A 14,796-nucleotide genomic window follows, 5' to 3' on the forward strand; every position below is an offset into this window, starting at 1 on the left:
AAAAAAAATCATAAACCAAACCATCGCTGAGTCAGGGACCATTTATATTATAACTACAGAGGGGGAATAATGGAAATGGGTGTTAAAGATGTGAGTTCTTGTCTCAAGGTCGTCTATTTGCTATTAAAAAATAGCAATAGTTGGGCAAAATGTCTGTGTCACAGTTTCCTGTTTTTTTTTTTTTTTTAATTCCAGTTAGGGGCGCCTGCGTGGCTCAGTCGGTTGGGCATCCGACTTCGGCTCAGGTCATGATCTCACGGTCCGTGAGTTTGAGTCCCGCGTTGGGCTGACAGCTCAGAGCCTGGAGCTGCTGACAGCTCAGAGCCTGGAGGCTGCTTCGGATTCTGTGTCTCCCTCTCTCTGCCCCTCCCCCACTCATGCTCTGTCTCTCTCTGTCTCGGAAATAAACATTAAAAAAATTTAAATTCCAGTTAGTTAACATCCAAAGTAGTATTAGTTTCAGGTGCACAGTTTAGTGATTCAACACTTCCATACCTCACCCGTTGCTCATCACGACAAGTGTCTCCTTAATCCCCATCACCTAGTTCACTCATCCCCCTGTGGTAACAGTCAACTTTTTCCCTATAGTTGAGTCTGTTTCTTGGTTTGTCTCTCTCTTTCTCCCCCCATGACCATTTGTTTTCTTTCTTCAATTCCACATACGAGTGAAATCATACGCTATTTGTCTTTCTCTGACTGACATATTTTGCATCAGTTTCCCCACCTTGCAGGCACGTATAAGAATATCAGTTTATCTCAAAAGGTTGTGGCAAGTAATCCCAAATGGACGGGCTAAAAGCTGTCACAAGTGCTTTGTGAACTGGCCAGAGCTAGACAGGTGGACGGTAAAACAGCAGTGGCTCTTTGTACATGTTGCCACAGTGGTTCATGGCTTTTGTGTGATTTTGGTTCCTTAGCCTTTCAGCCTTTGTGGAATGGGTAATTCCACTGCCCACTTTTAATATATTTAACACATTTTCCATTCCGGCATATGGTTTGCAAACTGATTTATAAATGTAAGCTAATTGATTTCCTGAAGCCTATCCTATTTATAATGAAGGATGACAAGATAACAAGGAAACTAGTTCTTGTAGTTACCACTCAAGAAACTAAGGGAAGAGACTGGAGGCTAAGATGTACGGGGAAAGTGAGTGCCCACACCAAGTGCTTAGAATCGCAGCAATTTACTGCAGAAAAGTACTTTAGACATTACCTAATCCACTGCTCTCCAAATTTGTTTTTAGCATCAGAGCCCTGAATTAAACCAAATATCAGATGGGCCCACAAAAATATAAAACATAAAAGTAGCTCTGCCCTTGATGAAGTCAGGAAAGAGCATGAGAGCCCCATCTGCTCCTCACTGTGGCTGCTTCTGAGGTTGTCTGGGGCCCCAGAAATTCTAGGAATGGAGCTTGAATAACACCCATCTAGTTCTAGCAGAAGCCCCTCATTTTCAAGACAGAAGAAATAGAAACAGGCAGGTAATTTGACTTGTCAAAGGTCATATACTATTTTACAAAAGATTTTCAATAGTTGCCAGAGCAGGGGTTCCTGCGTGGCTCAGTCAGTTGAGTGTCCCACTTCGGCTCAGGTCATGATCTCACGGTTTGTGAGCCCACATCGGGCTCTGTGCTGACAGCTCAGAGCCTGGAGCTGCTTCGGATTCTGTGTCTTGCTCTCTCTCTGCCCCTCCCCTGCTCATGCTCTGTCTCTCTCTGTCTCAAAAACAAATAAAACATTTTAAAAAATTAAAAAATAATAATTGCCAGAGCAATTGAATATTCATTGCAAAAAAAAAAAAAACTAAAACCTCCACATAAGTCTCACATCTTATACAAAAAATATTTCAAAACAGATCATGGAATTAAATGTAAATCTATAAAACACAGAGGTGGGGGGAGCACATAGGAAAAACTCCCCAGGATCTAGAGGAGACAAAGAGTTCTTAGTCTTGATACAAAAAGTACTACCCATAAAAGAAAAAAAAACCTGACAAATTGACATCCTCAAAGTTTAAAACTTTTGCACTGCAAAATATCCTGTTAAAAGCTCAAAAAGACAAGCTATAAAATGGGAGAAAAGATTTGCAAAACACATATCTGAGAAAGGACTAGTATTGAGAACAGGTAAAGAACTCTCAAAACTGAAGATTAAAAGAGCAAAGAATACAATTAGACATGTTCAAAAGACACAAAGACGTTTCACCAAAGAAATGACACAGATGTCAAGTAAGCCATGTTAAACACCATTAACCACTTGGGAAGTACAGATTAAAACCACAATGGGATAGAACTCCACACTTATCACAAGCGCTAAAATAAAAAATAGTGACAACAGAAAATGCTGGCAAGGATGCACACTAAGTGTATCACCCATTTGCTGGTGAGAATATAAAATGGTATAGCCACTCTTGAAGCAATGCAGCGATTTCTTTAAAAACTTGTTAACTACCATACAATCCAGCGATTGTACTCCCAGACACGTACCCCAGAGACTGAAGACAATAAAGACTTATATTTACACAAAAACCTGTACGTGAGAATTTAGAGCAGCTTATTCACAATATTCAAAAACTGGAAATAGCCCAGGTGACCTTCAATGTGTAAATAAATTGTGGTATAGCCATACCGTGGAATACTACTAGGGAATAAAAAGCAACAAACTATTGATACATTCAGCAACCTGAAGGAATCCCAGATAATTAGGCTGAGTGAAAAACGCCAATGCCAAAACGTTTCATACTCTACGATTCTTTTTATAGAACATTCTCGAGATGACAAAATTATAGAAATAGAGAACAAATAGTTGTTGCTAGGGGTTAAAAAAAGTGGTGAGACAGAAGTAGGTGTGGCTATAAAAGGACAACCTGAGAGATTCTAGAGATCATGGAAATGTTTTCATCTGGATCATGCCAATTTCAATAACCTGCCTGTGATATTATACTATAGTTTTGCACGCTGTTACTATTGGGGGAAACTGGCTAAAGATACAAGGGCTCTCTGTCGTATTTCTTACAATTGCATGTAAATCTACAATTGCCTAAAAACATACACATTAGTTAAAAAAACAGACCAATGCTTTTTTTAATATAGAACATAGAAGAGGATAAATATGTGGAAGTTATACTGAGGCAGATTTTAGCTGTGCATAAGGAAAACTTCTTTGAAAGTGATCCAACAATGGAATAGAGTACCTTGTGCAGATAGTAGGCTGTCACTGGGAATGTTTAAATACAGTAAGGGTTGATGAAAATAACATTTCCATGGTGGTGGTGGGAGGGACAATAGTTAGAGTAAGAAGGCCTTGTAAGGTCCCTTATAAGCTCTAATGTTCTCTCATTCTATTTCCCAGGAACTGTGCAAGGTGTGATCCTCAAATCAACACCATGAAGTAGAGATAATTATTTCCCCCATTTTACAGATGAGGCATATGATGTTTACAGCAGCTCAGGAACTTACCCAAAGTCACACAGGGAAAAAGGGCCAGGACTCAGATAAGCCTACCTCCAAGACGAGGTTCCTAATCCCATTCTTACTGCATTGCCTCCATTGCTGACACATCTGTGGCCCTTTTTTGAACACTGTTGGACCAGGTAACAACTGTGAGCTAATTATTATGATCACCATTTTATAGATAAGGAAACTGAGACTCCGATGAGTTAACCATCAGGCCTAAAGTCACAAAGGTAGTAAGTGACAGAGATAGAGCTCAATCCCAGGTCTGTCTTCTTATTCTAGACTGCATGTTCCTGCTTTATACCACTGATTTACATCACTAACCAAAGGAATTATTACTAAACGACATTTCATTTTTCCCTCTTCTCAAAAACCCATTGTGTAGAGAAGTTGCAAAAGCACAAAGAATAAACATTTCATGTAACAATACAGGAAGTGTTTAAACATTTATATGCAGAACTAGTGAGTGATGGGAAAAGGACCTTGGGGAATCCCTGCTCTTGTCCTGCAGGAGAGGTGTCAAGGTGGGGCTAGAAGCATCTAGAAGGTACCTAGACTCAGACGTTAGGGAAATGGCTGTAACCCGTCTGGTTGGGTAAGTCGATAGGCAGGGACCACGTCTACCCATTTCATTTGGGCACGAGATAATATTGTGCTTCATAAACATGAGTTAACAAGAACCCATTAAAGATACATTTATGAAGTCCTCTACTATGATCTGTGTGTGTCACCTTTAAGATAAAAAAATACTTTAACAGTTCATCTGCCCAGATTTGTTTATCTAGTTTATCATCAAGAGGGGCATGAAGGTAAGTCTGTAATCTTTGTACAAGAAACAGGCTACCCTGTTCATAGCTCCCTGTTGGTCCCAAAAGATATAACTGCCCCCCTGAACAGATAGGGACAGGCTGATTAACTTCTGCTCGTGTCCATGAGGCCACCTGTGTTACAGGAATACTAAGAGCACTTTTTCACAAACTACTCCCAAGAATGCTGTGGAAGTCTGAAATACTATCACAGATCATCCCTAGTCCAACAGTCTCCCAATGTGATTTGAACCCTTTCAGCTGCATTTTTCCATCCTTGGTCCTCCTACACTGAAATGGCTCCATGAAGCTCTGCAGTCTGAGAATGACTACTTCACAGCCCCTCAGAGCTCTAAGGATCTTTGGTCAGACATCCTCACTCTGCAGCTGAGGGTTCCACCTCACTGCCAAGTGAACCATCCTCCCAACCAGATGAACTATCCTCAGCCACTGCCTGGAATCCTTCCAAGGCTCCCCACTACTGACTCCCCACCTTGCCTCCATATTTTCATCACTGCATCCCAGGAAAACCAAACTATTCATTATTCCTCACACTTCCCTGGAATTTCGTTGCTAACACTGCACCTTCTACCTGGAGTGCAGTGCCCATTTCCAAATGCCCCCCAAAGCCCCACTCTTGGGGATCCAGGTCAGATGCCACCTCCTCTCCAAGATCTTCTTGCAGTCGGCCAGAAATGACATCACCTTGGGAGTTTCGCGGTGCGTTTTATCTGACACCCATTGTGTTTCCCACACCTGCGTCAGTTACTGGTGTCCCGGGAATAATTTCTTCTGCTGGTTCTCGTTTGTCTCTATACCTTCAGTTGCTAGCAGAGCGCCTGGCACAAATAACTGCTGAGTAAATGTCTAATGAATGAAGGAATGAGAAGCCCAAGCCCAGGGAGGACAGAGTGGCTGGGTTTTTCCAGCACATAAATCATATTAATAGTCTTGAAAGCCAAAGTAATATCACCTAATATCTTATAATGCCAATTACTTGTATTATAATCCACATTCATCCAGTGAGGACGGTGGGTTTAAAAAAGCTTTTTGGATGGAAACCAATTTGACAATAAATTTCATATAAAAAAATAAAAAATAAATTAAAAAGCCTTTTTGGGCAGGACCAGTTTTCTAGCCATGATTCGACACTTCATAACTGTGTGACTTGGAGACTGAGTCTCTCCCTGTGGACTCAGTTCTCCAATTTGTAACAAAGAGGGGTATTTGACAGGTGGTGCAAACAAGGTTGTCTGGAAGCCTAGAGGTCCTCCCCACCACCCCCAGCACACCTTGCTTGGGGTCCGGGTCGTCTTTCCCACCGGCGGCAGCTGCTGGGGTCCTGGGGTCTCCCTGGCCTCGCAGCTGCTGCCTCTCCGGCTACTGGCCACGGGCCCACTCCATCTGCTCCCTGGGAAGGTCAAGGCCACAGCAGCTCACCCCCCCCACTCAGCGCCAGCCCTCCAGCGCCAACGCCAACCCCACCGCGAGGAGCTGTCCTGGCGCCTCGGACACTGCTGCGCACGCTCAAGTCTTCCGCACCCGCCCGCGCCACCGCCTGGGTCCCCACCCTCACCTGGAGGAGCCCGACAGAACACCTGATCTGTACGTACGCGCGCGCGCGCGCGCGCGCGCGGTAACTCACAGGCACACAGCGGTCAAAGCGCAGCTCCAGCATGGAATCCGACCAATGACTGCAGCCCTCCGCTCCCAGCCCCTAGGACACTCTTACATCAAACTTTGATGGTCCCAAGGGCTGTGCTAGGGGCTGCAGTTGCGAACTTGTCTTGTGGAGACACTCGTCATGAATGCACACTCACCGCTAGCTGTACACACCCTTCTAGCGCGGCACAAATTCCTTTACCCAGGAAAGGACCCATAGTCCCTGCGCCCCAAGAAAGCAGCTGGGTCTTGAACTCAGCAAAGGTGGGGAAAGGGAGTGGCCTTAGAAACCCTCCCTCCCGGCTTCGCGCCACACACACACACACACACACACACACCTACCCACACGGTGAGCGCTTGTGAGCCTGATCCAGAGACCAAAGGCTGTGAGGACACACATGGACCCCGTTCCCTTTGGACCCCTCTCTGTTACCACCCTCTAGCCTAGGATCAACTTCGCAGTGGGAAGGGGAGAGAAAGGAGAAAAGAAAGAAGAGTGTGCCCTCCCGCTACAGCCAGGTATTAGTTTCTCCCAGGGGCAAATTTACCTGGATCCTGATGGGGTGGGGCCTTCCTTAAAGACAGAAGTCTCTCTCTCTCTCAGGCAGCCCATTCATTCCCCCTCACCTCTTCTGCCCTTCCCCTACCAAAGGTCTGGTTCTGCAAGTCCCTTATTCAGCGTGACTTAGGTGCACGTGACAGAGCAGGGCCTAACTGACTCTCTTTCAGGCCTGGAAGGCCAGCAGAGGCTTCCAGAAATAAAACCGTGTGAGTTTAAAAATAAAGCTGGGCATGAAGAGTATCCTCTTTCTCACTGCTAAGAAAAGGGAGGCCAGGAATACTAGCCAGCTAAGTAAGGAAAGCCAGGCGGACTGCTAAATGAACTTTTCGGAGCTCTGCACAGGACTTTACTGCAAACAAGTCAGAACCTAGATTTTTACTCTGAATTAAATGGAATCTCAGCTGAAAGGCAGGATTCAGAGGCTGAAATAACTTGCTAATTTTGTGTGTGTTGCCACAGTGGGATAAGAATTATGTAAAGATGCAGCTGCCTTTATAAAGGAATCAGGTTCTGTCAAGATTAAGGGTGAATCTGCATGGTTTGAAAGTGAGTCTGGGTTTGGCAACTTTGGAGACATAGAGAAGGTAAAAAAGACATCGAAAGCATCAGGGATCTGGGTACAATTACTGGCAAAGTGGAAACTAGAACACTTGAGAGGTTGTGGCTTCGTGGGTTTTTTTCAAGCTTATATTTTTATTACATGTTCCCTATTTAATATATTTTTAGAGTCCTAAACTGAATCAGATATGCCTTTCAATCCTCGTTTAAGGTCTCGGAGAGAAAGCCATAAACATGCATTTACTTTATGTTCCTCAACTATTTCAATTGAGTCATCACTGAAGGAAGTGGTTCATGATTTTCTACAGGAGAGTTATTGTGAGCATTTATAAAGCCATCCTGCTTATGAGTTAAATTTATTATGTTTGCCAGGTTAATCTGTTTTCTCTAATCGGACACTTAATCATCCAGTCTCCTCTCTGTATTATGGATTCATGAGTGTGAACCAAAGAAGATTGCTCCAGTCAGGGCAAAATGATAAATTATCATTTCATTTTGGGGGTATTTGTGATTAAATGCATCATAATAGAATTAAAATGAAATAAATCTTATGATTTTACTTCCAGATCCCTGCCAGGTATAGAGAAAATGCATTTGGTTAAGGGTAAATTCAATTTGACGTCTGAATGAGATTTGTAGGAAAAACAGAGAAAGCGTTGTAGCTCAGGAGAACCCGGAGTTCTCTCTTCATTTCTACAGATTGGAGTGATGGTTAATCACTCAATGGTACTCTATGGATGAGCAGCCCAGAATTCAAATTTCCAGTCAGAAAGAATGAGGAATGAACCGTGGGCAGTTATAGCCAAAGTTTACCTGAATCTAGGGTTGTAATCCTGGGATCTCACGGGCTGCACGTGGCATACGATGGGAACAGATGTCAGATTACAACCAAAGGACCATTTGCCATTATTTTGGCTGTTATATTAAGTGAGGCACCACGTGCACGGCACCCCAGTTGTTGCCTAACTGGGTTGGAAGAGTTGAAAAACGTTGAAATAACTACAAAGAAGATGATTTAGTCATGTTGGTTGTTGAATAAAGTTCACATTCCAGGGAAAGCGCTGTGACAAAGCGAATCATTATTTGCGTTTGTAATACATAAAGGCTAAAACCGATTGGCATTGTGTGATGTCAGACAGAATGCTTGAGACAACTTTTTTCTGTGTGGATATTTTACACACACACACACACACACACACACACACACACACAATCAGCAAAGTACTTTCATATCCTTTGTATCATTTGATCCTCATAACAAATCCGTGACTACTCAGGTCCTGGCAGTTGCCCTGAGACCTAAGCCATGAAGTTCCTTATTCAGTGTCTGTGAGGATTGGACCAAGATCAGGCCTGTTTGTGGAGAGGTCTTCCTCTACCCAGACTTTCTCTTTATTAGACAGCAAAAGCAGAGTTTTCCTTTTAGATAAAAAAAATAAAATAAAATTAGAAAGAAACCCACATGCCAAACCGCACAAAACCAAAAGGCCTGTACAAATATGAGGTGAATGAGGCCTGGTGCAAAAAAGATGGTCTTAAAAAGATCTTGTGGCCTTGCCTGAGATACTTCCTAAGATGATGATATTGGAGGCTGTTGGCTACATGAGCATGGCAAGTGAGAGCTGAGACAGTCACTCAAATAGTTTCGACCCTGTGCCCCGAAACCCATGCTATTAAAGTAAAAACTTTTTTCTTGACTGGAATATCCAGGCTCGTGTCTACTCAGACTAGATTTTTACACAAATTGCCCAAGCCTCTCATCCAGTTGGCCTTGTACATTCTTGGTCAGTATGAATGGATCTAGAGATTTGTTTCCCTAAAGACTCCTCATGTAGTGCACATCCAGGCTATGTGATCTGTCTGTGATTACTGCTTCTGAGTGGTAGTGTGCATTTGAAATGACTAAGCTTGGTAAATTAGGCTGAACTGAGTCGCTGGGGACATCAAGACGATGGGTAGAGAAAAGAATGGTTTAACGGGGACCAGGTCAGAGGCACAGAAACCTATCAGCATGTGTCAAGGAAGGAAGTAAATGGGCATGCCTTCTAGAAGAAGCTGCCTGCATTCCACCCAAGAAAAGAGACAATGGAAAAGCCCTGGACGGTGAGTCAAGACAAGAGTCTTGGGTTCTAATCTCAGTTCTGCCACTTGCTAGCTGTGTGACATAGTACACACAGAAGGTTCCTGAAACCTTCTAAGCCTGAGCTATACATGTGCAAAACAGGAAAAATAACACATAGCTTGCCATCATCAGATCTGTGGAAAGGTCTTAAAATATACAAAAACAATATAAATAACAGTAAATTCAAACTATGCTTGGTGAATAGATATACCAGGGTATCCTTGGAAATGGCACTTAAATTTCACCATATTCAGCCAGAGAAATGGCTTAATATATACATAATATTCCTATTTCTGCTTTCCCTATTTTCCTCTTCCATTTTCAATTCAGAGCCAGTTGTCTTATTTATTAATTGTAACATTCACATAGTATAAATATCTGCCACTTAAAAGTGATACTGACAATGCAGTTAAGCCTTTACTGCCTTTTATTAGTCTAATAAATGAAAGCACATCACTAAAAAGAGGCCACAAATATAAAGGATTTCAGGGACTTTGCCCTAAGGGGAAATCAGACAATGCATTTGGGAAAAGGTAATTCTGACTTGGTCCTCTATAAAATGCTAAATTTCTGCACAAAATCTTAGAACACAAGTGTTTACAGGACTCTTGGTGACAAGAAAAGCGATAGTAAATGCGCCTTAGCACTAAAATTCCTGTATCCATGGAAACCTGTGAAGTTCTGTAAGCACACACGCACGCAGCCTACGTATTTATTGAAGGGCTGAGGAAGCGATCAGTAGGTTACTACGCTGTGAAAAGCTGACAGATTGCTGGGAGCCGCTCAGAACATGCGTGGATGTTTTTCTCTTGCTAAACGTAATTACAGTAAAATGCAGAATCTCAGACATTATGGACAAAAAACATGTTTATATATGTGTAAACATATATATTTATATTTCTGTCTCTCAGAATACAGTGTCCTTAAATCAGATATTTGACCAGAAAAGACTTGAGAAACCATTAGCATTTCCCTCCCCCACTCCACATTTTTGGCTACATTCAGAAAGTCTCTAGATTTTCCATGTGTGCACATTCAGATAGTTCTTGATTGGTGGGAGAAAATGTTACAAGCTTTTATCAGACTGACTATTCCTGGGAATTTGAATGTGTTCCTGGTCAATGCTTCCAAATGTATAAGTGCTTCAAAAGCAAAGAGCATAAAAATATCAGAAGGGAAGAATCATCTAAAGATATTTGAAGTGTTTACATAAACAAAGACCAATATTCTAATAAAATAAAAGCAAGTTTTGCTATTTATAGAGGCATATTTACAGTGTTCTATTTTTGAAAACATCCATATCATCTCATTTGGTCCTTACATCAACCTTGATGGCTTATTATTAGCCCCTGTTTCCTCTTTACTGCCAAGTCCTGGATTCTTTCTCGAATAGTATTCTAGATTTTAATGACTTAGAAATGGTCTGTGTTTTTGTTGAAATGCATTGAAACAGGTAACATTATTGAGGGTTTTTTTTAATGTTTATTTATTTTTGAGAGAGCACAAGTAGGGGAGGAGCAGAGAGAGGGGAACAGAAGATCCAAAGCTGGCTCTCTGCTGACAGGCTAACAGCAGCAAGCCTGATGTGGGGTTCAAACTCATGAACCCGCGAGAACATGGCCTGAGCCAAAGTCGGACCCTCAACCAACTGAGCCACCAAGGTACCCCGCATTACTGATTTCTTAAAAAGACTTTGTGTTTTATCCTTTGTGTTTCATCACGGAAGTTTTCTCCTTTAAAATATTTTCATGTTTAGCTCTCTGAAAATGTGCTGTCCAGTGTGGTAGCTTTCAGCCACATGCAACCGCTGGGCATTTATAATGTGGTTTGTCTCACTTTTAAATGATAATATTTGAATATATTCAGTTAAACTAAGTATATGACTTTAATTCACCTGTTTCTTTGTACTTTTTTAATATGCTTACAAAAATATTTAAAATTACTTATGTGGCTAGCGTTATATTACTACTGGATGGCCCTGCTCTAATGAAGCTATCCACAGTCTCCACAAGGGATCTGTTTCTCATCATTTCCTGTACACCATATTGGCTCAGTCTTACAATTGGCCCGCCATACTTTTCACCAGAATAAAGAAATTAACAGCACTGATTCTTTCCTAAAAAAAAAAAAAAAAATGCTTTACATTATCCTTCTTTTTCCAGGCCAGATTTCTATCCTTTTCTCCAATCCAAATCCATGGCAAAATCCCAGTAAGTAAATTGACCCCGTTCTTTATCTTGGCTTCCAGAGAGGCAATGAGGCAGAGCACCCGTGCTGTGAGACCCGGTAAACCATGCAGGATACACAGTTTGCCAGGGAAAGAACACTGGATTCGAGACAAAGCCTGTTAAGTATCTAGGAATTGGCTTTGCCACTTCCAACTATAATGGAAAAATAGCTGAAGCCATTTTGTATTACTATCTTCTTCTTTTGCTGTAAACTGAACTCAGATTACAACCTGAGTTACAATATCGATACTCAACTGGCTGTGTGACTTTTGTCAAATTATCTAAGCTCTCTGGGCTTCAGTTTTCTTTCAGTCTATTCTATTTGTAATGGACTTCAATAATTAGGCAAATTTTATAGATAAATCCTTGTCTAAGAGTTTACAGTGGTTCAGGACTGTAATGACTCGGTTTGAACTTGTAAAACTGGGAAGAAAAGAACATATGAAGAAATAGTAGTTTTGCTTCCAGCTACATCAGGAATACTTTCAAAGAGTTTCAGCTGTGAGTAAGAGAACACCATATTAAAAAGTGGCTTAAATATAAGTACTATGTTGCTTTCCTGCACAAAACCTTCCCAAGATTTATGTCCTTCAGAATGAAATCTAAAATCCTTACCTTAGTTTCCTAGCCTCTAAATGATCTAGATGCCAGCCATCTCTTACCTCATTCCTCCATTTTCTCTGTTGCTCACTCAGTTCTGGCCTCTCTGGTCTTCCTGCTGCTCAGGGCCTTTGCATAGGCTATTCCCTCTTCCTGAAGCACTCCTTCCTATGCCCCAAATATCTGCATAACTACCTCCCTTGCTTCCTTTGGGTCTCTCAAATGTCACTTTATCAGACCTTCCTTTATCAACCTATCTAAAATTTCACCCCCATCACTCTCCAGATCCCTTATTCTTCTTAACATTTTACAGCTCTTAACTTCAGCTGACATGTGTTTAATATTGGCTGCCTTTCCTCCTACTAAAATGTAAGTTCCCTGTAAACAGGGATTTTGTTTATTTCATATATGTGAACAAATGAATCCCAGCACTAGTACAGTGCCTGACACACACACACACACACACACACACACACACACAAGCATCCAATAAATGGTGGTTGAAGGAATACTTCAGCAACTGAATGATATTAAGTCCCTCTGTCAGTGATCTTGAAATCCCCTTGGTGTTCTCCTCCTTGCTGCAAGATGGCTGCAGCTGCTCCAACCATCATGTCATCACACAACCACCTTGAGAAGTAGGTAGAAGTAGGGACAGTACCTTTTTCTTTCTGTACTTCTTTCTTAACATGGAGACAAGTATCTCCTCTAGAATCTTCCAGTAGACTACCTTCACCTTTTACTGACTAGAATTGGGTCAAGGGCACCACAATCTACAGTACTTGAGAAATACTGAGAAACTATTTGGCATTTTTAGCCTTCAGAGAGAGAGAGAGAGAGAGAGAGACAGGCAAGGGAGAACAGTGTGATTAATAAAATCACCAGGCCAATAAAATGGCATGCTTAGTACATCCTGGTCATATCGCATGGTTGACTGATAAACCATGAGATCCAGAGGCAATCAATAGAGTAATTTCACCATGTCATGCTCCTGCTTTCCCCACCTTTCACATCTTGAAAGTGTAGCCATTTATAAGACTTATCTTTCCATTTTAATCACTGTTTCATTAACAACAACATTTATAAATCATTATGGGGAAAAACACTTATGTAATTCTACTGGGAAAAATACTTATGTAATGATGGGTGAGTACACCAAGGAGAGAACTGGGTAGACAGATGAAGGAAAATGGTCAAAGGCATGCATACCTCAGAACAGGACGAAAGAAGAAAAGCTGAGAAAAAGTCGTTGTGCTGAGGGACTGACACAGCTGTTTGCTAATGAGGCTGGAGGGCGGGATTTTCTGGGGTGAGCACAGGAGCCAGAGGGGATAATTTCCTACTCGATTTCACTTCCCTTGATCCATGCTTTGCAAAAGAACCAAGACTGGCTTTTTGCATAACGTTGTAAATCGTACATTCAGAATGTTCCATAGGAATTTATTTTTCTTCTCAAATAGCTTACCAAAGCCTGGTTCTGGGAAGTTGATGCTGTGGCCCGGGACAGTGTACTCCTAGTTTGAAGGGAATGTGGAAGAGACACTAAGATTGCCATACTTGAATAAACTCCCCTCTTCACATCTTTCATGAGGTATTAGTGGCTTAATATCTCAACCACAGAGTGAAGAAGTGTAGGTTTGAATTCTGGGGCAGTAGATGAGAAAGCCACATGTACAGGACTCCAGGTCAGGAGAGAGGAGATCAGGAGAGCCTCCCTACCTTTTAATCTCAATCATTCTGTGCCACGGGATTCCAGTTCTCTGGCACAGAAGAGAATAATGGCTCAGAGTCCCAGAGCCCTAAAATCGGAATGTCTGAAAGCATAGAAGATTCCAGCACTAGCAGACTCACATGTAAACCCCGCCTGATGTGATCACTCAGACAGTGTGTGATCCTGCTGTTTCCTTCTGTAGCCTTTCAAGGAGGAAGAGTTTTTCACATTCTTTGTCATGACATTTAGGATGACATGTGAGGCAGACATTTTAAAATAAATGACATTTAAATGCTTAGCCACTTAGATATCTTTTGCAACAAAGCGTGGATGAGAAACAGGTAAAATAGAATTAATGAAAATCACCCCTGGCTGTGAAATCTTTTGTCACGTGTGACATCTGGGATAAGGACACAGGCTGGTTGCCCTTTGTTCACACATAGTGCATCTTAACATCAAATTGGCACTTTCTCCAATCTGTTAAAAAAGGGCTTTCAGTTGAGTTATCAAAAAAAGAAAATCAAAAGAGATTGGACAATAAAGGTGAACACGTTGCCCTTGAGATAATTGATTCTCCACCAATTTCTAGTGCTTGTCATGTACTGACCTTTGACCAGGATGTGCTGTGAGAAGTTGGAAGGACCAGATGCCTGGCTTCATACTGCAGTGCTGCCGTGCATAGCACTGTGACTGGGGCAGGTTCCTTCACCTCCCTGTACCCCAATTTTCCTATTTGCTATGAAAACATATCCTTTAGGTTAATGGGAGGATTAAACAAATTAGTAAATAATAAATACTTAGAGTAATGCTTGGCAAATGCTATATAGATTTAGTTATTGTTGTTGTTGCCCAAAGTAGATTAAGTGGTCAGTGAGTGGACACTTGAATGAACACCGTGGAAACAAAACTTTGACAATGTCGATTTGAGGACATAGAAAACATGTAGATATTTTCTTTCTAAGTAAAAGAGGATAGGAAACCCCGTCAGTAAGACATTGTAGAATGCGATTTATCTCAAAATATATAAAAGTCATTGCCTTACGGGGCACCTGGGTGGCTCAGTCAGTTAAGTGTCCGACTTTGGCTCAGGTC

General features: G+C 41.8%; 1 protein-coding gene across 3 annotated transcripts in view; it reads right to left on the reverse strand.

The window, feature by feature from the left end:
- Window positions 1-13,733, reverse strand: part of LOC122229801 (phospholipase A and acyltransferase 1) — a 31,177-nt gene extending 17,444 nt beyond the window's left edge. The window contains exon 1 of one of the 3 annotated variants that reach the window (XM_042955295.1): window positions 13,713-13,733. The gene's annotated coding sequence lies outside the window, so the exon portion shown is untranslated. Of the gene's footprint in view, window positions 1-5,553; window positions 5,777-6,471; window positions 6,559-13,712 lie in introns of those variants that run through there. The other 2 variants (XM_042955294.1, XM_042955293.1) reach the window with 2 other exon arrangements.
- Between the last annotated feature and the right edge of the window lie 1,063 nt (window positions 13,734-14,796).

This window comes from Panthera leo, chromosome C2 (genome assembly GCF_018350215.1).
Source record: "Panthera leo isolate Ple1 chromosome C2, P.leo_Ple1_pat1.1, whole genome shotgun sequence".
Taxonomy (NCBI): domain Eukaryota; kingdom Metazoa; phylum Chordata; class Mammalia; order Carnivora; family Felidae; genus Panthera; species Panthera leo.